Below are 21,511 nucleotides of genomic sequence, written 5' to 3'. Positions count from 1 at the left end.
AATATAATATGTCTCGACGCCATCTAGTGGGAAATTTAGCACTAAAAATGCCTTTCCTACAAAAATAATGTTGGCTGTTTACAGGTGAAAAAAAATGTACATAATAAGCAGCAATTGTTGATTGAAGTACTACTACATATTGAATTATTTGGCGTGTTGGAAATAAGCTGACGTAGCTCAGTGGTCCATAGCACCTGACCGGACATCAAAAGTCAATTCAATTCCCGTCGGTGGCTTTTATTTTTACTCAGGAGATACTTTCAATTTGTATTGATATTTCAGGTGACTAATTATTGCTTTTAATAATTTGTTAACATTTACATATATTTGACATTGGTTGGAAAACGTCACAAAACATTTGAGCTGACTTCCGAAAATTGGTCGAATTAATCTGGACATATTTTGATTCTGTCAATGATCCTCCAAAAGTATGAGTTTATTGTACGTGAATTTTGATATTAAATTAAATTATTATGAAATCTTGTCAAACAGAAATGACAATGATGATTTGCATTAATTTGCGGGAATTTGTATGTACAACACGCAACTGAAGATATTCTGAAAGCATCATAAAACTAATACAAATATATTCCATGTTTTGCCAGCTTTTCGTATGTGACCAGAATTTTCAGACCTGAAGGACTCAAAACCGTTAAATTAAGTCAGGGAGGAATCAAAGAAACGTCGAAAAACCCCAGTAACCATAACAATGGTATTAAAGCGTTACTCCGGGAAACATTGTGGAGGCGTTGATGTTAATATGTGGTGAATTCTTAATTTATCTTTCACGTATTTGAAGGTCGTATTTAAACCTTGTCTTGGTAACATTACAAAACCGGATCAGCAATAAAACCAGGGTCTACATAATATTCATTGATAAATAATTTTTGTCCAATATCAGTTCCATCGTGTTGGTTTCCAAAATTTGAGCGCTTTTATAATAACAGCTTTTTGGTTTATTAATATTATGTAATAATTAATAAAGATTGAATGCTGTATGAAATGAGATCACTGAGGTGTAATTGTGGTAAAACCATGAATGCCAGGCTGATGTAAGGGTAATGAGTAAGATTAGTAAAGGAATGCTCAGTTTTTTTTTTAATCAATTTCTATATTAAATAATATAATTAATCAAAGTACATTGTATAATCATTGATGTTAATTAAAATAATTCATAAAGTTAGCTTTCACTGCTTTTGATTTTTTTTTGTGTTCATCTTCTATAGAAGCTGGCGCTTGTATCTAGAAGGGTGGTGATCATCAAGATGAAGAATATGTACTCTTTGTAATTATGATTTAAGTTTAAAATTTATAATTAATTAAAAAAGATAGTCTCATCATTTTGGTATTTTTATATTGAATTTCTCTTTAATTGCTTTTAGTAGGTGTTTATCGTTTTAGATTGTTCTGATATTTTCGGGTAGGCTGTTAAAATATTTTTTCCCTAGATATATGTAATGATGTTGAGCAAAAGTGGTGTTTCATTTTTATGTAGAAAATATATGTTTTTGACGAGTTCGACTTCCAGTTAAAAAGCGTGTGATTTTGTGTTTCTTTTATCATTTGAATTGTTATTTTTTTGAACAAGATCATTAAATTTGAATAGGTACTTTAAATTCTTCAAAAATTAGGTGTGTTAGATAATCTCTTGGTTTTTTTCAATAATTAGACGTTGTATAATTTCAACAGGGAGTAGATTTGTTTTGTATGCATCTCCCCAGCTGATTACAGCGTATTGGAGATTTGATTGTACTATAGCGTGGTAGACTGATGTTATGACAGTTGGTTTGAGCATGTAGAGCGAATGAACGAAGAAAGGGGTGTAAGGATAATATATGTCGCAAATGTGAATGTTGGAAGATGGAGACGCCCGAGGAAGACATGGTATGATCAAGACAATCAGCTAGTGAGGCAAAACTTTTGAGTGATGGGGAAACGCAAAGGTTTAGGGAAGTGAAATTTTGAATTGTAAAAATGCTGGGCTATTCTGATCTGGTAACATAACATGACTATTTCAAAAATGATTGCAACACCGAATCCTGATCTCTAACTAGAACAAACTGATGGAATCTTTGCAAACAAGAGAACCCACTTACTTAATTTAAATATACTTATAAAATGATTATGGTTCAGAAAAAACATGGCTATTATACGGAAAAAAAAACAAATTTTTGAGGCTTATTTATTAAAATCCAGTTAAAAATTTGATGGGATGCCATTTCATTATTCAAAATATATCTGAACACGTGTTAACGCGGCTTCGCTTATCCTTAAAAATATGAAGACGAAATGCGAAAAAAAAATTGAATGCATTGATGAATTAACACGTTTCCTAACAAACTATTTATAAAACACGATTTATTATGTGGATGTAGGAACACGTGTTCACAAAAATCCGAATATTTTTGTATTTCGTCATGGTAGATTACTAAGCAAATAAAATTCGGTTGTTCATGAACACGTGTTCGGAAATCATTAAAATGTATTAATTATTTACTAAAACTTTTTAACTTTTAACTTTAAAAAAATATTATTGCTTTGTCTCTTGGTCTTTTGTCTCTGGTGATTTGACGAAATTTCTTAATAAATAGATAAAACATATATATATATAAATATGTAAAATATTATGCAAATAGGAGGGGATCGTTTATATGATAACCAACATCTTGTCATAGTTCACCCCGAGTGGTTCGCCACGTTTACTTACTAGGGGTGCCCCGGTTCGTGGGGTGAAGTTTGTGTAGGTCTAGGCGAAGGATGCGTTGGCCCAAATGCTGCGTGGAGGGCCGAATCGAGGGAGACCTTTTGACCTCTCCAGGGAGGGACGGATTCATTTCTCCGTCACTTCTGGACACATTGACCTCCAGATTCATATCAACCTCATACAGTTTCCTTCGCAAAACATCCTCTCCCTTATTTCCTTTAAAAGACTCCCAATACAGCATTCCCAAAGATGACATAGGCTTTGAGGGTATTTTTTTCTCAGAACATCCTAATATAAAAAATAAAAAATATTGGATTTTCAGATGCGGCAATTTTTTTTCCCTCATGATGATTAGTTTTAAAATCACAAATTACTTTGAAATTATTCGTTCTAGTGTGGAAGATACTTTCAATATCTGAAGAGAATCACCATTCGGAATCAAAACCTTGCTTGATACGGCTTTGGATTTGTTTAAGAAAAAAAGCTGATTAGCGAGGTTCCTTTCCCTAGACTTAAATTTTCACAGTCATCCCTAAATTGGCGACGACATAGTCCCACTAGCTTCAAACAAATGGACAGCTAGGAAAAAAGTAGCCAACACTCTGTTTCAGAAACCTTTTGATATTCGTTAGGTACAATTGAGTTTTTGCCTGAAGTGAGCATAACATTGACATATTCAAATAAGCGAGGGGATCAAGAATTTAATATTTGAATGGGTGAAGTTATGTCCTTTCCACGTAAAATAGAATATTAAAAGGTTGAAAAAAATCTTTTGTTTTTAATAAGACATGAATATAATCTATCCAGGGTTACAGAAGGTGAAAGAAAGTCACGTAAGGGGTTAAAAATACAGCCCTCTATGACACGAAGCAGCACCAATCAAAATAAAATTGAAAACCCTTCTGAAGCAGAGAGAATGTAGAAATCCGGGTTCTTTTATCTCAAGTTCCAAGTATACTCATCCGGGTACAGAATTTGTATTTTAAGAAACGAATTCATATAAAATCAAAACGGTAAAATATATTTATTCAAATCGAAGGCTATAGAATCTACAGAAATTTTGGTTTCCTCGTTTTATGTAATATTTATTTGATTTGATCGTGGGGGCGTTATATATTTCTTTTGTTTCAGGCATTGATATAAAATAATGCAATATACGCAGTGATTTTTTTCCGTGAAAGCAGTTTCAACTGCCGAAGTAAAGAGCGTTTGGAGAGAAAAGGTCTTTTGAGGTCACCAAATATGACAAATGCCATTTCAAGCAATGTTTTGATTCTGAATTATGGTTACCAGGCTAAAAATTTGAAAAACTAGTAATTTAATTTTTGACATACATTTGACGTCTGGTGGCAGTGAGACTATGGCATCCTCAATTGTAGTTTATGGAAATGCTAAAGATGGTTAAAAGGAGTTGGCGACGAGGAAGAGAAAGGTGGGGAAGTATCTACCTGACTTTTAGAATTTGGTCAGTCATTTTAAGCATCTTTTCGATTCTAATTAGTGGTCTTTCACCAATACTGATAGTATCTCCTCTGGATGATGCCCCAAATATTATTTTTATTATTTTTAATGAATAAATTGTGAAATAACACAAAAGACCTACAGATTCGCAGCCAAGGATTGTAATCACTCAACCACGTCGTTACATCCAATGAAATACTGCTGAACTTATTTGTCATCAGATTTTGAAATAATATTACTTTTTTTTTAGAGAAAAGATTTTTTTCTCCTTTTTTTTAGAAAAAGTTTTACTATCAGGGTCCCTGAGATTTGTAGTGAAAAGCGTGAAAAAACAGTATGGTATTTTTTGTTAGTTTTACGGAAACTTACATATAAACTCTAAGATAATGAGAAAAATTCAGTTGCAAGCTTCGTGTTCGGGCGTGTAACCGATTGTTATCTCCAATCATTTACTTCCTACCTTCCCGTCCTATAACCTTGTCACCAGGAGACGGGAAGTACCTTCAGTACCACTTCTGCAGCGCCACTGTTAACCGGTTGTTAGATTGCAATTTCGGGTTAGTGTCCAGATCTAAACGGCCAGATCTAAAGTCCTTCCCAACCTTGCGCTCTCCCATTACCTTCCTCTGCCATCGCCTTCACCATCTAAACATATCCTAATAATGGGGATGCCATGGTGCCCCTGGCTCCGGACAGTAATTGGAATGAATTGACGTTGTGCGTTATTCACATAAAAAAACTTTCTTCTCGAAGGCACATCTGGAGTAGTTTAAATTAATGTTTTTGGGTGTATACCGGGCTAGAAAGGAGGCACTTATAAAATCACTCAATCAATGAAGATGACACATAGCTGGAGCAAAACGTGAATACCTTCATAAACTGATACAGTCTATGTACGAAACTATCCATTCAAAATATCCTAGGTAAGGCTTCCGCGCCTAAGCAACCATAACACGATATTATAATAAAAATATAACGAAACAAAATAAATCCATCGACTATAAAATTTCGTATTGTGTTGAAATATTGTTAAAGTTTTCATGTAACACCTGTAGTTTTTTTTTAGAAAAAATCTTAGCTATCTAGCTGTATGGGTGTTTGTTATTTTATTGTTATTAATTATTTATTTCACGTAATCTTAAGATTATACTAATAAATCTAAAAGAAGCATGAAACAGAACAAGACACAGAAAAAAGGGAACAGTAACAACGGTTAAAAATAATAATAAAAATATTTGGATGATTTGTTTAGCGCCGTTTTTGTGCAAAATAACCTCAAGCGCTCTGTACAAAAATACATTATATATTTCTTCAATGATCTATCTTCTTGCCATTAGTCAAACTATGATCAATTTATGGCTTGCAGATTGCATCCACAGGTGCGTCACTAATACAAAACTATATGCACAATCCATTTGATTAATCAACGTAATGCTAGAATGTACATAATGTGAATATTAATATTTATTTATATTTTGCACGGGCAAATAATAAACAGGACCATACTTAACTGGTAGGTCACTATATAGGCCCTATGTGGGTGCAATTGGAGCAGTCAGCTTCGGACGCCGAGTTACCAGGGCGCCGATTTGCCAAGGCGCCAAGACTCTGATAATACCTAACAACTAACAGTCCTTACATATCGCCATGAGGTTATTTTGTAATCTTTACAGCCCTACACTAAAATAAAAATCATTTAATAATATTATAGATTACAGTGATTACCTACCTAGAAGTTTACTGGTTTTGGCAAGGGGCGCCAAAATTATGTTCGCGCCAGGTGCCGTTTGGCTTAGGGCCTGCCCTGACTAACTAGGTACTACTAGGCTGCTATTTATAAAAGGTAGGTACGACACTACTACAATCTAAAAGATGTAAAAAAATAGTAGGACAGTAGAAAAAAGGGGCAATCCAGCATAATCTGTTCCAATGCGTCCTTGTGTGAAACAAACGAAATAACATTTCTTGAAATAACAGATCTTTGCGAAGTTATTCTTATTGGAAGGGGTTCTAGAAAATGCCATTTCGTAACGTCTTTACGCCCTAGGTCTCATAATGTTTGCCCTGAACTTTGCCACAGATCTGATAGCAAACGTGTATTTTTATTTTGTATTCGCTATTATTAAATGTACACCTTAACATGTTTCAGCAAAGGATGAATGGATATCAGTTCCGCAGAATTTAGGTAAGCAATACAAAACTTTTAAACATGGAAATTATCTCTAAACAGAGAATTAATTCTAAACATAAGAAATAACCCTGTCAAAGGAATAAACTCTAAAGATAGAAACGGATTCTAAACGTAGACATGAAGTATAAACACAGGAACTAACTCTCAGCAAAGAATAGATGAGTTTTTTTGTTTCATACACTCGAGCGATTGATGTCATATAAACGGGGTGTCCGGGGTCAAAGTGCAGTAACTTCGGGAGGTGATTCTACATGATGGTAGGAGCAAAAAAGATAAAATAACTTTTTCCGAAATTCTACATTTTTTTCCATACAAAAAGACATACCTACTAAAATCCTAAGTGGAGGTACACACTTACCCGATAAATTCGCTGTGTGCTTGTCGAGCGCTAGACTGGTGACGTTGCTTATTATTTGCCAGTGACGCGTAAACCGAGTGTTCGAAGTTATAACAATGCGCTTCAAAATCGTCTGTTTGATGTTTGATGTTTTAAACCAAATTCGAAGAACAAAGAGAACTGCACTAAAATAATAACACGAATTTACACCGAAAGTGTGTTGGTGTCTTCGTCTTCCAACTGTAGGTATTCGTTGAAGTTTTCGTCGTAGAGAGGTATGTTGTCGTAAATGTTGATTAAAAATCCTTATGTTTTTACGGCATAAAACGATCATTGAAGTAATCAGTTTTCAGAAGAATTAATTAATGAATCCCTTGTTACGTAACGGGCGGTCTTCAGGCCCTCTAACCCATTATCGAGTTATGTAACCCACATGCATGTATAGTGAGTACATGTGAGGTATTTGTTTATAATATTTCTTTAAAGTAAACAAATCACAGCTGTTCTGTTACCAGCTGTAAAGTGCCGGTGGGGGGGGGGGGGGGGGGTAGCGAGTGTTAGTTCTAGGATCGAACAGTTGATTTCAAATGATCCAAAAGCAATAATAATGCAGTACGCACACGCCGGCGCAACTTTTCGTTTGTAGTTGAACAAGTACATCTAAAAGTTGAAATTTCAAAAAAAGTTATTAATCTTTTTTACTTGTATATGTAGAATCATATATAAATATATCCTATAGGACTATAAATTTGACACATTATGGCAAGCAATCGTTCAAAAGGTTTTTTGGCATAATATGCCAAAAATCGCTGGAGTGGAAACGTATTGTTTATTTACAAATATAGTATTATGGTCCTCCACGCTAAGAGTTCATTTGTGTTGTGGAGAACTTTTTTTAAGAGCAATTAGATTCAGAATAGTGAAAGTACATCTAAAAGTTGAAATTTAAAAAAAAGTTATTAATGTTTTTTACTTGTATATGTAGAATCATATATAAATATATCCTATAGGACTATAAATTTGACACATTATGGCAAGCAATCGCTCAAAAGGTTTTTTGGCATAATATGCCAAAAATCGCTGGAGTGGAAACGTATTGTTTATTTACCAATATAGTATTATGGTCCTCCACGCTAAGAGTTCATTTGTGTTGTGGAGAACTTTTTTCAAGAGCAATTAGATTCAGAATAGTGAAAGATTTAGGACGGGTTGTTTCAGAAAATTCGAACTATTTTTCAAATTTAAAATTTAATTTGCTTGAGGTAGCGCAACACGGCGAAATACCCCAAAAACAAATCACTATAATGATATAAATTTGAACAATACCAGACAATAAATATCGTTAAATGTAGAAATCAATGCTTACCTAGAAGTGATTTCTTAACTAAATGTATCATGAAAAAAATATCATTTAAAAAATAAACAATAAATTAACATTATAAATGAACTCTGTAATGATCTGCCCTTTCTACTTCAAACTTTTCCTTCTCTTCTTTCTACGATAATTTTCCTTAAGTCCCGTAGGTAACTTTTCCATAAAGCTTTGGTTATATATATATATCCGGGGAGGGAAGGTCCTCCCTGCCGTCTTTTCTTTATTACACACCCCTTCAAGAGTGTACATCCTAGTTTGTCTACGTGACGTACGACCTTGAACGTACTCATTTCACGTGACGGTTCAGTATAAAAAGGCTTCACCGAACGTTGTGTTGGGTTTTTGTTTCTCGGTTTAGAAACCTAGTTATTTATGTATGTGTGGTATCCCTTGGTTCTTTTGAGATAGAGTGAGTTGAATCCATTACCGCTGTGTTTCAAAACCATTTTATAAACCTTATCTTCTAAGTCACCTGCTCCCCCCCCACTAGCTACTCGATTCTACCTATCGTAGGGTAATGTGAATATAATAAAGTGTTAGATTTTATATATGTGATATACATACGATAAGTTTATGGTGTTAGTTGTCGGCGCCATCCATGCATATATTTTGGGAGGGGAAGGAGAGGAAAGGAAATGAATTTTTTCAAGTTAAGACTGACTCCTCCTCTTACCAAACAAAACTGATGGATGATAATTTGAGCAAGGCGATCGATATCTGCGTGTCTGGATATCACAACCGGCCGGGTCTCCCCTTGTTCCAAATCGGCAACCTTCACGCCAGAATAAAGAAAACCAGGTCTCATCACCAATTTCAGAATTGCCCCAATCTCAAACACCTCCAGGAAAATCTACTTTACTGAGTGTAGAAGGGGAAAACCATGACATCCCTTGTCACGAATCTAGTCGCGAAAATGTGACACGCAAGGTCCTAAGTTACGTGCCACCTCCAGAAAACGTTGTAACTCCCACGCCGTCGGGGATTTACATCCCTTTCTAGGTCAATACATAGGTAACACACGACGATCTTGTCGACATTTTGTCTGCTTATTAACGATAGGTTGTGTGCCTACCCATTCAGCCAATTATCATGTGAGATATATGTAAGGTCTACTCGAAATGCCAAATTTAGGATGAGGACTGTCTGTATTTTAAAATTCGGTTCTAGTAATTATTTTATGAGGTTACTAGCATCCTCGTGTATTAGGTATGGGTAACTCCTACTGAATACCTATCCTCTCAGGTAAGGTATAAACGGATAATTGGTTTGATGTTTTGCATTTAATTTAAAGAGGCTGCCTACCTCTCGAAAGATACCTGTTGAGAAAAGTTGTTCGGTTGGTAGTTTTATTTCGGAGATTACCATCTCCCTCTTTTGACTTTAGATTTGTTTTTGTGCATCCCAACTCGTAACTTAGAAAGTCAAACAATAGATGAAAAGTATTAAATTAGAAAGTCAAATAACAGAAGAAAAGTTTTCATTTCGTTCCGTCTGGTTGCATCCGATCGCTTTCAATTTGGGACGGCATACGCTAGCAAAACTTCCCCTTTGACTGACTGTACTCCGCGCCTCTCGGCCTATATATGAAAAGGTCGTTGACTCGTCTCTCGCTCACAGCTGATTGACGGTTCGCCTAGCACATCCCTGTTAATGATAACATTATTTGGGCGGCAGGTGTCGTAAACTTAGTTCCTGTACCTCGGTTGTATCCGTCTTTTAAAAAGGTCCTCTGAAATTTAATAAATAATATAAAAAACTCACCCAGTTAGGCACCTCTCATTCTCAGCGTGAAGCTTACCTGGTTACACTATATAGCTAAATCACTTTAATTTTCGACCTCCTCCCTACGCTTATAAAAGGGTAATTAAATATTCCTGTAAATAAAATTGTACCTCCCTAATCTGTTAGGATTCGAACCCACAGTTAATAATCTATTTGATTCTCTGGTTTTCGGTCTCCGTGGATAGAATGCCATCTCGCCAAATCAATAACTTAGCCCGATTAAACACTTCCTGCCTTTAAGTACATTCACTCTGCTTTAAAAACGCAATCATTATTTTTATTATTTTCATGTTTTTAAGACAAGCAATCTAGTTCGAACTGTATACGAAATCACGTTTAAATCAACACAACTTTATAACACAATCGCGATTGCACAACACCTGGCGCCCCTGAGGTGGGTTTTTACAAAACGGCGCTCTACAAATTATCCAATTATTATTATTGTCATTACTATCAATTGTTTTCCCACTGAGTCGAACCACTTTCACTTCACACAAACACCGGATCAACAATCTTTCACTTTAATTCAATATTCCGCAATATTCTCTAATACCATTTGAATTCAATAATTAACTGCAATTTCAAACAACACTTCTGATTTGTATCCCTTTCTCGGGGCTGTCAATGCACCCAAGTTCAAAACTCGACTGTCCCTCCGGTCTCTCCTTTCCCGTGGGAATCTGTTTACTCCAGGCCTGTCTGTCCATAAATCTTCCGTCGTTGTCTAAACAAAAAATTTTTTTGAGCACGTTCGTTTATTATTTATCGTTTATTTTCGTGGATATTCAAAACATCACAACTCTAAGGATACAAAAGTAATATAAAAACTCAAACCAATCCTGTGCAAAGAATATTTCCCGTGCAATTTATAAGTCAGCAGTCATCTGATATGTAATATTATTGTTGAATTATTTTCTAATGTGATACTTCACAAGCGATCCAAATACCCGGAGCCAGTAGAATTACGGTATTCCATTTGAGTGAACTAAAGAGATGCATCTGGCAATCCAAATCTTGTTACCAGCTTTGTCAATTATTTGTATTCCTCTATTTTTGTTAATTGAGAAAATACCAAATGTTTTGGGGAATGTTTCTGTCTTTCTTTATTAATATTTTTTTAGTAAATAAAACGATTAACAATAATATTAGCAAATTGATAATAAGTTAAAAAGGAAAATGAGAAACCTAGCACTTACATTGCGTGATGTGGCTAGTAAAAGATAAATCCAAGTATGAACGAAAAGAAAAAAAAATGTGATTCTCAAAATAACCTTTTTTGTTAAATTACAAACTGCAGACAAGCAGCCATAGTGGCAGCAGGGCGACCCTTTTCCTTGAGAAAAACAATTTCCCTCTGGGCCCATGTCATCTTTGGGAATGCTGAGCGAGAGTCTTTTTTAAAGAAAGGAAGGTGGAAGTTCTGGGAAGGAAAAGGGTATGAGGTGTTGGTAGGAATCTAGGGATCAGTGTATTCAGTAGTGACGGACGTATGAATATATTCCTCATGCTGAGACGCAAGGCGATGGGTCTATAGACTAATTGGGGAGGTCAAAGGGTCGCCCCAAACTAGCCTCTCCCGAAAACATGCCTCTCTTTGCGATGCACGCCACGCAGCTGGTGTGCAGGTGCATCGTAAACACACCTCACCCGATGAACCCGGACACCCCTGCTAAATCACCAAACGAATGGAACCACTCGGGGTGACTTAGGGCAGAGATTTTGGTTATCCAATAAATGGTTCCCGGGGAGGCGGTACCCATACCCACCCCCCAAATAGAAATTGTTATAAACTTAATATAAAATAATTATAAAAAAACAATAAAAAACGTTTTTATTCTGAATTCTTTCATCAGGGCTATACTGCCACACCTTCGGCTTTGAACTAAATATTTTTTTGTGCTATTGTATTTTGATGTTCTACGGCCACTTACAATTTTTTTCTAAATAAATCCTTAATTATATTATTAAATCGTACCTCCAAATAATATATATCTTATTTTATACAAATTACCATAACATTTCAAACCGAACATAAAACACCATTATTTTAATAAAAAAGTTTATTTTACGATTTGATTCAGAGCGAATCATTCCAAAGCCAATACTGGTAGCACCACCTACACACTAACTCTGGTAACTTCCGATCTCTCAAACTTTTAATTTGTTTCTACAAGAGTGCGTTAGCTGTCTGTAAAAATTGTAATCTCGCCTTCAAATTGTTGGCACTTTGATTGATTACTGGGAGAGAAGTTTTATACAGAAGTCACAAGGGAACAAAACCATCTCAACTTTTAGCATCAAAGTTTTGATTTTAAAATGGTTTTCACGATTATTAATGATAAAGATATAATTAATTGTGTTTAAATTTAATCAGCATTATTTTTGTTTCATAAAATACCTTAACCCCTCAAGGTAAGACAATATAGTATAATATGTTTTGTTGCTAAACAATATGTTGCGCTGAAATGTAACGTTTTACTTGCTTCTCTAATTGTGTTTCTTGGGTCTGTATTTGTGTCTCTTACTTTTTTTGTACTATTTGCCATTTGAAGCACCTTTCATATATTAATTTTTATTTGTTTAATTTTTTAATCTTTATTAAGATTTAGATGCATAAAAATTAATGTATCCTTTGTCTGAGTAGGTATATATTTTTTAATTCTTGTACCTTTTAGTGTATTGACTTAGTTTTATAACTTCATTGTTCTCCTGTAAAAACGCAGGATAAAAAATGTCAAGTTATGTACAAAATCTTCCAGATAAGATATTTATTTAGAAACTAGTAATGCTTCGCTATTGCTAATATCTTTCTCAGGCGTCACCGATTTCTTCCACCATTAACTACTGTATCCCACAATGTTACTGTTTTATTTGTGAAATTCGACTCCGTATCTCATTCTGGCGCAGAGATATTGCGTTAAGTATTCCTCTGGCGTCCCCGACTTCTTACACCATTCAAACAAAATCTAAATACTCCTGGCACTAATAAGAACAAACTTAGAAATTTTCAGCGATATTGATCGACTACTTTTCAAGTTTAACGCAGGAGGAATTATGATATCTTAAGATGTTCACGCTTGAAATTTAATTGAAAAAATATTTGCAGACATACCCAGACTTACCCATGTATTTACACAACACGGTAAATAAGCAGATGAAGCTTAATGTTATCTTTCTCTAAAACTGTTTTGAGTCACAGTGTGACTCAACGCCTGTTGATGTTTCTAGCAAACGAATGTTGACCAAACGTTTACATTACGTGACCAAACGGGATAGTGGTGAGAAAATCTTTCAAAATGAGAATAATATTCGGTTTTTTCCCACCTTCAAAATGGCTCTCTTCAAAACCCAGGTACACGTATTCGAACTCTAATAGCCAACACTCAACATCCCCAAGGATAACGTATGTCCTGGGAAAACCTTATCATCAGGCCGCCTGTAGATCAAAAATAATTAGAAATAAAATTTAAAAACACATGTCATACATTGATGAAAAACACATATGAAAAACGCGACAGCCCTAACTAAATAGCCTCGTTATAATGACAAATAAGTAATTTATCTCATAGAAGAGAAGCTAAAGATTTAATTATATTTGCGGTAAAATATAAGAAGAAATATACATCCATAAATTCCATAATAATAAGGTTTCAAAAGTTTCGACACGAGTGTGTTTTACGACAGAGAGTGTTACGTTTTCTGAAAATAGTAAAGAATGCTTACTGCCATCTCTGTGCCAACGTTTGAAACGTTTACCAAAGACGCACCTTGCAAGCCACCCCATTAGAACTTGATAAAATGTTTCAATCTTTCGTTAACAGATGACAGTAACGCACTATATGAAAAATAATTTTTATTCTAAAATACACACGTATTTATATTTATGATAGGAAAAATAACAAAGCCATATTTCAGCTTTATGTTCCGTAAATATTCAGAAAAACGTGTATCCGAAATAAATCATTTTAATCTTTATCACTAACGCCGTGCATTTTTCTCACAGGAGAATGGACGAAATATATCTTGTTTTGACTTTGAGAAAATATTGCGTCTTCTTTTTCGTATGCCTACTAGAGCGTGAGTTACTTTGGAAGGTGATTGTATTTGTACCTCCGAAACCAGACCGTTTTATAGCCCTTTGTAGGCTTAGTAGAGAAATATTTGTTTTCTCCTTAATAATGATGTAAGTATATCCACTAAAATGGTGCCTTAGTTGTATCTTTGTTTTGGAATCGGTAGTCCCATGACACAAAAATAGTAAAAGGTTAAAAAACGAAATTGATTTTTTTGTTGGAAACAATTTTGAGATAAAACGCAGTCGGAAGCCGAGATAATTTAATATACCGGCTTTATAATTTTAGAGGCGATTATAGGAACCGCCGCCCCGGGAGCCATTTCTTGGATACCAAACACATCTGCCACAGGTCACCCCAAGTGGTTGACTACGTTTGGTGACTTGGCAGGGGTGCCAGGTTTTATCGGGTGAGGTGTGTTCAGGTTTTGATGGCGGATGTGCCAATAAATGGTTTCCGGGATGGCGCGGTACCCATACCCGCTTCACAGATTCTGAAGATTACAAGAAGTCGATGTTTTACTTTAAAACGAAGTAAATTTATACCACGTCTAATTTATTAAAAGGCATGTCTGGGTTACGAATAACCCGACAATATTTGACTTTTACAGCCTCCCACTGGAAGTTAAATGTTGTGTATTGACACACTGGAGGCCATGAGAAAAAAATTTCACCCAGGACCTGCGTCATCTTTGGGGATGCTTTGTGTAGGGTCTTTTTGATAAGAGGAAGGAGTGAACATAAGTCTTAAAGAGACTCTAATTATAAGAGGGAAATGATTTGACTCGATGATCTGCACGAAAAAAGTGGGTGTGTCAAGCCTACGCAAGACAGAAGTGAAACTTCTAGTATTCTTCTCTCTTATTATTAGGGCTTTTTTATACTAATTTTCATATATTTATTGGCAGGTAGAGTAGAAATTAATATTGTTTAGCGTTTGCCAACGACCATACCATGTTGAACACACCGGTTCTCGTCCGATCACCGAAGTTAAGCAACATTGGGCGCGGTCAGTACTTGGATGGGTGACCGCTTGGGAACACCGCGTGCCGTTGGCCCATTTTTTATGGTAATTTCATGTTTTTTTTTATTTTTTTATCGTTACTATCATTAATAATATCATAAAATTCTTTAACTTTTCAAGTATGCTACAGGCCTAAAATATTACTTAGTGGATTGATATTATGGTCAACCATTGAAAAAAAAAATTCCTGCAAAGTTATGGATGTAATTACGATCTTTTTCAAGCGCGTATGTAATGATTATTTTTATCAACGTCGCACACACCTTGCTAATGTTTTCAGTATTATTAGGGCTTTTTTATACTAATTTTCATATATTTATTGGCAGGTAGAGTAGAAATTAATATTGTTTAGCGTTTGCCAACGACCATACCATGTTGAACACACCGGTTCTCGTCCGATCACCGAAGTTAAGCAACATTGGGCGCGGTCAGTACTTGGATGGGTGACCGCTTGGGAACACCGCGTGCCGTTGGCCCATTTTTTATGGTAATTTCATGTTTTTTTTTATTTTTTTATCGTTACTATCATTAATAATATCATAAAATTCTTTAACTTTTCAAGTATGCTACAGGCCTAAAATATTACTTAGTGGATTGATATTATGGTCAACCATTGAAAAAAAAAATTCCTGCAAAGTTATGGATGTAATTACGATCTTTTTCAAGCGCGTATGTAATGATTATTTTTATCAACGTCGCACACACCTTGCTAATGTTTTCAGTATTATTAGGGCTTTTTTATACTAATTTTCATATATTTATTGGCAGGTAGAATAGAAATTAATATTGTTTAGCGTTTGCCAACGACCATACCATGTTGAACACACCGGTTCTCGTCCGATCACCGAAGTTAAGCAACATTGGGCGCGGTCAGTACTTGGATGGGTGACCGCTTGGGAACACCGCGTGCCGTTGGCCCATTTTTTATGGTAATTTTATGTTTTTTTTTATTTTTTTATCGTTAACATCATAAAAAATTTTATATCATTCTTTAACTTTTCAAGTATGCTACAGGCCTAAAATATTACTTAGTGGATTGATATTATGGTCAACCATTGAAAAAAAAAAAGGCGTTAAAAACAAAAAAATTATGTGCGATGGCCGAGAATCGAACTCGGATCAACTGCTTGGAAAGCAACTACGCTGACCATTACACCACCAACGCCAGTTGTCGAGATGAGCTAAGAAGCATTTATATTTTACTTCAAAACTTTGACTAGATCAAATGAACTTTAATCGGTCCCGCATTTTCGTTTCGGTCATGAGTTGGTTTTACTCCGGTACTCGAAATTGCATGACGCGGGTAAAGAAGTTTCACTTCAAAAATTCTGACATAGCATGTTCTAAAACCATATATGAAAGCTTAGATTAAGAGAACTTATTATTTTTTTAAAAGAGTCATTCCTATGCCATCCATTATTTCATCAATTCTTCAGCCGATTTGGTTTTGCCCCTCTCCCCATTTCTAGAAAAGTATCATGTCAAAGTAATTTGATCTTAGTTCATGAAACTATTGCCTAACTGAAACAAAAAATAACAATAATTGGAATATGAATCCAAAACTCGAATAGGTTTTGTCCTATTCACTGATTTTTGTTGGTAAGATTTATAAACCAATATAAAATATTAAACTATATAGCTACGTAGGTGGCTATAAATTACAATCTATATATCATATTTCACGTCTTATATACTACTTAAGCTTGAGAGGTGCTTTTGAAGGCTTCGTAAAAGTGATGCCCGAAAATGAAAATATCAAATTTCTAAGTACGGTATCGAAAAAATACGGCGCCGTATCGAGAGGTAAGTTGGGCCATAAAGATATGATGTTGCTGGCTGTATGAGAGAAGTGGTCAAGCGGAACTCGTCCGGGGAAATTGTCCGGAAAATTGATAGAACGAAAGCGTGTCCTTAATATTTATTTTAAAGAGGAAAACCCGAGTTTTACAGTGCCTCGTCGAACTAATCACATCAAAGAAAATTTTGACAAAATAAGAAGTTTGTGATAGGTATAAAAAATACAGACTTTGGCCAAACCGGTAGGAAATTTTATATGTTAAGTGAGTTTTTGCAATATTAGCAAAATATGTCATATTAAAGAAAAAGATGGTGCATGATTTATTTTGCTACTATTTTAAGAAAACTTGCTTGCTAGGTAACATCATATTTAAATGTTGTACAAGGTATCTTAGTATTCAACAAACAATACATTCTTAACCCGTCAAGACTTGGAAGGCTATTACTAGTCACAAATGTCATACTCTATTTGAGCTTCTGAAGGACAGATCTGGCCCTGGGTATACATTACAATTTTTTTTTTCTATAACGCGGATAAATGTTTTTTTTTTCATTACTGAAAACAAACAGTTTTTTGCCTCAAATATTTATTCTGGATTTTATGGATGGAATCCTAAAAATGGCCTCAGTGTATGATTACAATTTGCTGGGATTATTCGCGTTAATTTTTGTTTTATTTAAGAACTGTATAATTTATGAACGTCATAATAAATCACAGTTTTCTCACCGATTGCCTACAGAAAAGGAGTGTATTTTTTTAAAATCTAATTCTTTAGAAATTTCTAACGTTTAAGTAATAGTTTTTTTCATGTAAATGTTAAAATATTATTCATTTTTACGCTTTAAAATATATGAAATATGACAAGCGATCTGTCAGAACGTTTTTGCAAAATGGCAAAATATGCCGAAATATAACTCTAATTGAAATGAGAGTACATAAATAAATAAGCTTTGCAAGCAGAACACCGTTCCGCTAGGCAAAAAAAAATAATCGAGAAAAGCTAAGAAAATTTCGAGTTAAATTAAAGGATTGAGAAAATTAGCATATTGAAAAGTTGACAAGAATGCAAGGTAGTAATGTCCGAATATTAAATATGTACGTCTGTGTAATACATAATATACAATATCTAATATATTATTAATTAGTAATTTAAGCGATAGTTTTTTAACCGTTAAACCTTACTGGTATTTCATAAATATTCATTACAAGTACCAGGAATTATTTTCCTGAATTTCCGTCAAGTTGTCGCAAAGTTGTAATTATGTTAGGCAAACAACTTTGAAATTAATTAATATTGTTTGTTTGCTCTTAGCAATTTATTATTATTTTGAGAATATTTGAAGTCGGTGGTAATCAGCACTCCATTAAAATTTTGTGAATTCTGGCAAAGTGAACTGACCTTGAATAAATTTTATGGAGTTTTTATTGAAGGTTACAATAAAATGTGTTCATTTTGATTTATTTCTTGATATACCCAATATTTTAAGTCTCTAATGATATTAATAAGTTGACAATCCAAAAAACGCCATTTAAAAAAAACATCTATATGATGTTTTTTTCGATAATGAATGAATGAACATCTTGGAAGCGGAAATTAACCTATTTCACGACATTCGATCGAGCTGAAACTTCGCAGGTAGACTCGTTGTCGATGACACTGCTTTTTAACTACTTTTTGTTACAAATTACTTATACAAACGAAGACATATACGCATTTCTACAAAATCGGACGATCTTTTAGCATTTAATATACCAAATGAATGTCAGTTTTACTAGATCGGCATCTGGCAAGGACGGTAGCGCGGTTTACTCCGGTCCCTGTGAAGGAAAGTTCAATAAGGTTAGATAATTTGTTATTTGGGATTTAAGTATAGGTACCGCCGCCTCGGTATTCATTTATTGGATAATCTAAATATCATTTGACTAATTTGTGTTATTTCACTATAACTCTCCAGTGCCTCCCCACTTCCTTCTCACAACATACCCCAATTGGGGATACCATAGTCTCAGTGGCTCCAGAAGGTTGTTAGCAGTTGGGACTATTCTGTCCTAACACATAAACTTAAAGCAAACTAGATTGCCAACAAGAAAAAAAACAAGCACCCAAAAATCTCTGATGTACCAGGCCGTTCAACTCTATAACAAAATCCCGAAGGAAATTGCTGTGATAGAAAATATTAATAAGTTCAAAAATGAATTAAGAAAATATGTCTATCTGATAATATTATTACTCCAGCGTCTGGACGGTGTAGGCCCTGTGATTGGTCAAATTCAAATTGTGTTTAAATAAGACTTTAAAGATTAAGACACCATTTCATACTGAAATAGAATCGCCACATGTAATACGATATTTCTTAAAAAATATCGTTTTTGCTCATACAATTTTTGGATAATATCGAAGAAAATATGTCTTAGAAAGTTCATAATCCATTGGATTAATTACATTACAGTGAAAATTATCCACAATTACGTGATTACGTTTGACGTTTGACGAAAAAAGCAGGCGTTAATTCAATATGGCCGATTCCCGATACGCATCGCGGCTAGGTGGCCGACAGAGCGCCCCTCTGGCGGTGAAGAAACGAATCAAATGACTGGCGCGTATATTTAAATATGCAAAATTACTTGAACATCAAGCATTTAATAATAAGATTTCTTCTGGAAGTTTAGTTCTACTTTGCAATGGCATTTTTCATTATTATTTATAATTTTTTTTTTGCTTATTTTCTAAAATTTCTAAAATTTCTAAATTATTTATTTGCGATGCTTTAATCCTGAGTGAAGTATTTTAAGACCTGAATTTTTATCGAAAGTGTGATTCAAAAGATGATTTGCAAACTCATATTCACTATTTCCATTTAGAACCCTGAGATGTTTTTTAGTTCTGACTTCAAAGTTTCTATTGGTTCTACCTTTGTAAAATAAATTACAAATCCAGCCCAATTGAGTTTATAAACTCCTGATTTTTTTGTTTGATTTTCGCAATCTATATTATTAAGAATATATTTATTCATTCTGTTATTAGTGTAAAACGCCGGTTGAATAGTACCAGGAATGTTTATATATATCATTTTAGAAGTGTCGTTATCCACAAACAGAATTCTACGCCATTGTTTATTTATATCTTAAGAACTAGGGTAAAAATACCGTTTGAAGATAATATGTTTAATTATTTTATTTAGTATTTCAACTATCAATTTATTAGAATAACCGTTATTAAATGTTATTTGTCTTATGAATATATTGTTTTATGGTTATATGCAAAAAAAAATTTCAGGTCTTAAAATACTTCACACAGGATATAAAGCATCACAAATAAATAATTTCTAAATTTTATAAATAAGAGAACATGTTTATAAAAGTAGATGTAATTAACAAGAATTTTTTTTATAAACTCTCTTTTAAATATTTTCCCACTTAACTGGTCTTTCATATTGTAATTCATAATTCTTATAAACCCAGCCCCTACTCTTACCCCTCCCCCCTCCTTCCACTTCTTTTTTCCAATTGTAATCTATATTTAATTTTTGACTTCGGTGTATACTTCGTTCATGAAACATGTATTGGTTGTATATAATAAAGTGAAGTTAAAAAAGTTATTTGTTTTTTAATAAAATAAAGTTTAATCGGATAACATTATTTTATCTATTTCCATTGTATATCAATGCATACGTACATAATAAAATGTAAACATTATATTTATTTATTAATTGGACAATTTGCATGGCGCCGCTTTTGTGAGATATTACCTCAGGGGCGCTATATTGTAATAATCTACCTTTATATATAGATTTTTACTCTCCTGATGAAGGTGTATATATAATCTAACTTTAAACTTTATTAGATACAGTAACAGTTTTAGGAAAAGAATTACCACCAGTTGGAGTAAAATTCACACCTTTTAATTAAACCGACTGCTAATCACATTGCACCATTACCCTCCTTTTATCCATAAACACGGGTACAATTAATCAATATGTAATAATGTATTATTTCAGTCAACTTTGTTGTAACTATCTTTAATTGTTGTGACAAACTATACGATATTGATTCAACTTATAGACATTGACGGTTGTAACACATATTTAAGCACTGCAAGTCTCCTATGAGCAAATTATATTAGGTACCATAACAGTTAATATCAGTTGTAGACATGTAGTCAATAATAGTGTTTCATTTGAAATAATCCATCACAAATACGTAAAATTTCATTTATTCAAACAACTGTCATTCTTATTATGCCTAAATTGAGCATGTTATTATTCATTAACTCCTTCCTGTTCCGTGTTTTAACAATATATACTCACCCTCTCTCTGTGAATGACCTTATATCTATCTATTAAATGTAACTGTTGTTAATATCACTTAAACTGGGCGCAGCCCAACCAAGTGCCGCCCGCAGGGCCTAGCAGCAAAAACCCGCGGAGCGGGTTTTTAACTGCTAGTCTCAATTATTAATGTTTCTTTTTTTGTGACTTTATTGAAATATTTAAAGAAAGATTATGTTTGCCAAACAATGTACATGTTTGTATGTTTATAAAACTATTAGCACACACGAAGATGTGAGCTAACTTAAGATTAATAAATAAATAAAAATAAATAAATAAACTGGTTACCCAATAAATGGCTCTCGGGGCGATGGTGCCCAAACCATATCCACCTTCCAAATTGATAAAATATTTTGGTACCTACTTTATTGCTTGTTTGACATGATTGAATACTCATCAGTTTCAATTTTCAAAATTAAGCTCATTAAAAATTTTGCGC

At 34.1% G+C, this 21,511-nt stretch overlaps 1 protein-coding gene and 3 non-coding genes across 4 annotated transcripts in view; 3 read left to right on the top strand and 1 right to left on the bottom strand.

The window, feature by feature from the left end:
* LOC149411359 (uncharacterized) overlaps positions 1-21,511 on the bottom strand; it is a 270,274-nt gene that overhangs the window by 121,751 nt on the left and 127,012 nt on the right. The window lies entirely within an intron of this gene.
* On the top strand, positions 14,862-14,980 carry LOC149411362 (5S ribosomal RNA). Its single transcript, XR_016304946.1, has one exon. It is a non-coding gene; the product is annotated as a 5S ribosomal RNA (ribosomal RNA).
* LOC149411361 (5S ribosomal RNA) lies at positions 15,304-15,422 on the top strand. Its single transcript, XR_016304945.1, has one exon. It is a non-coding gene; the product is annotated as a 5S ribosomal RNA (ribosomal RNA).
* Positions 15,746-15,864, top strand: LOC149411360 (5S ribosomal RNA). The gene has a single exon (XR_016304944.1). It is a non-coding gene; the product is annotated as a 5S ribosomal RNA (ribosomal RNA).

Source organism: Hesperophylax consimilis, chromosome 26, assembly GCF_061612785.1.
Source record: "Hesperophylax consimilis isolate HC1 chromosome 26, BYU_Hcon_1.0, whole genome shotgun sequence".
NCBI classification, from domain to species: domain Eukaryota; kingdom Metazoa; phylum Arthropoda; class Insecta; order Trichoptera; family Limnephilidae; genus Hesperophylax; species Hesperophylax consimilis.
This window is presented reverse-complemented; position numbering and strand designations above follow the sequence as displayed.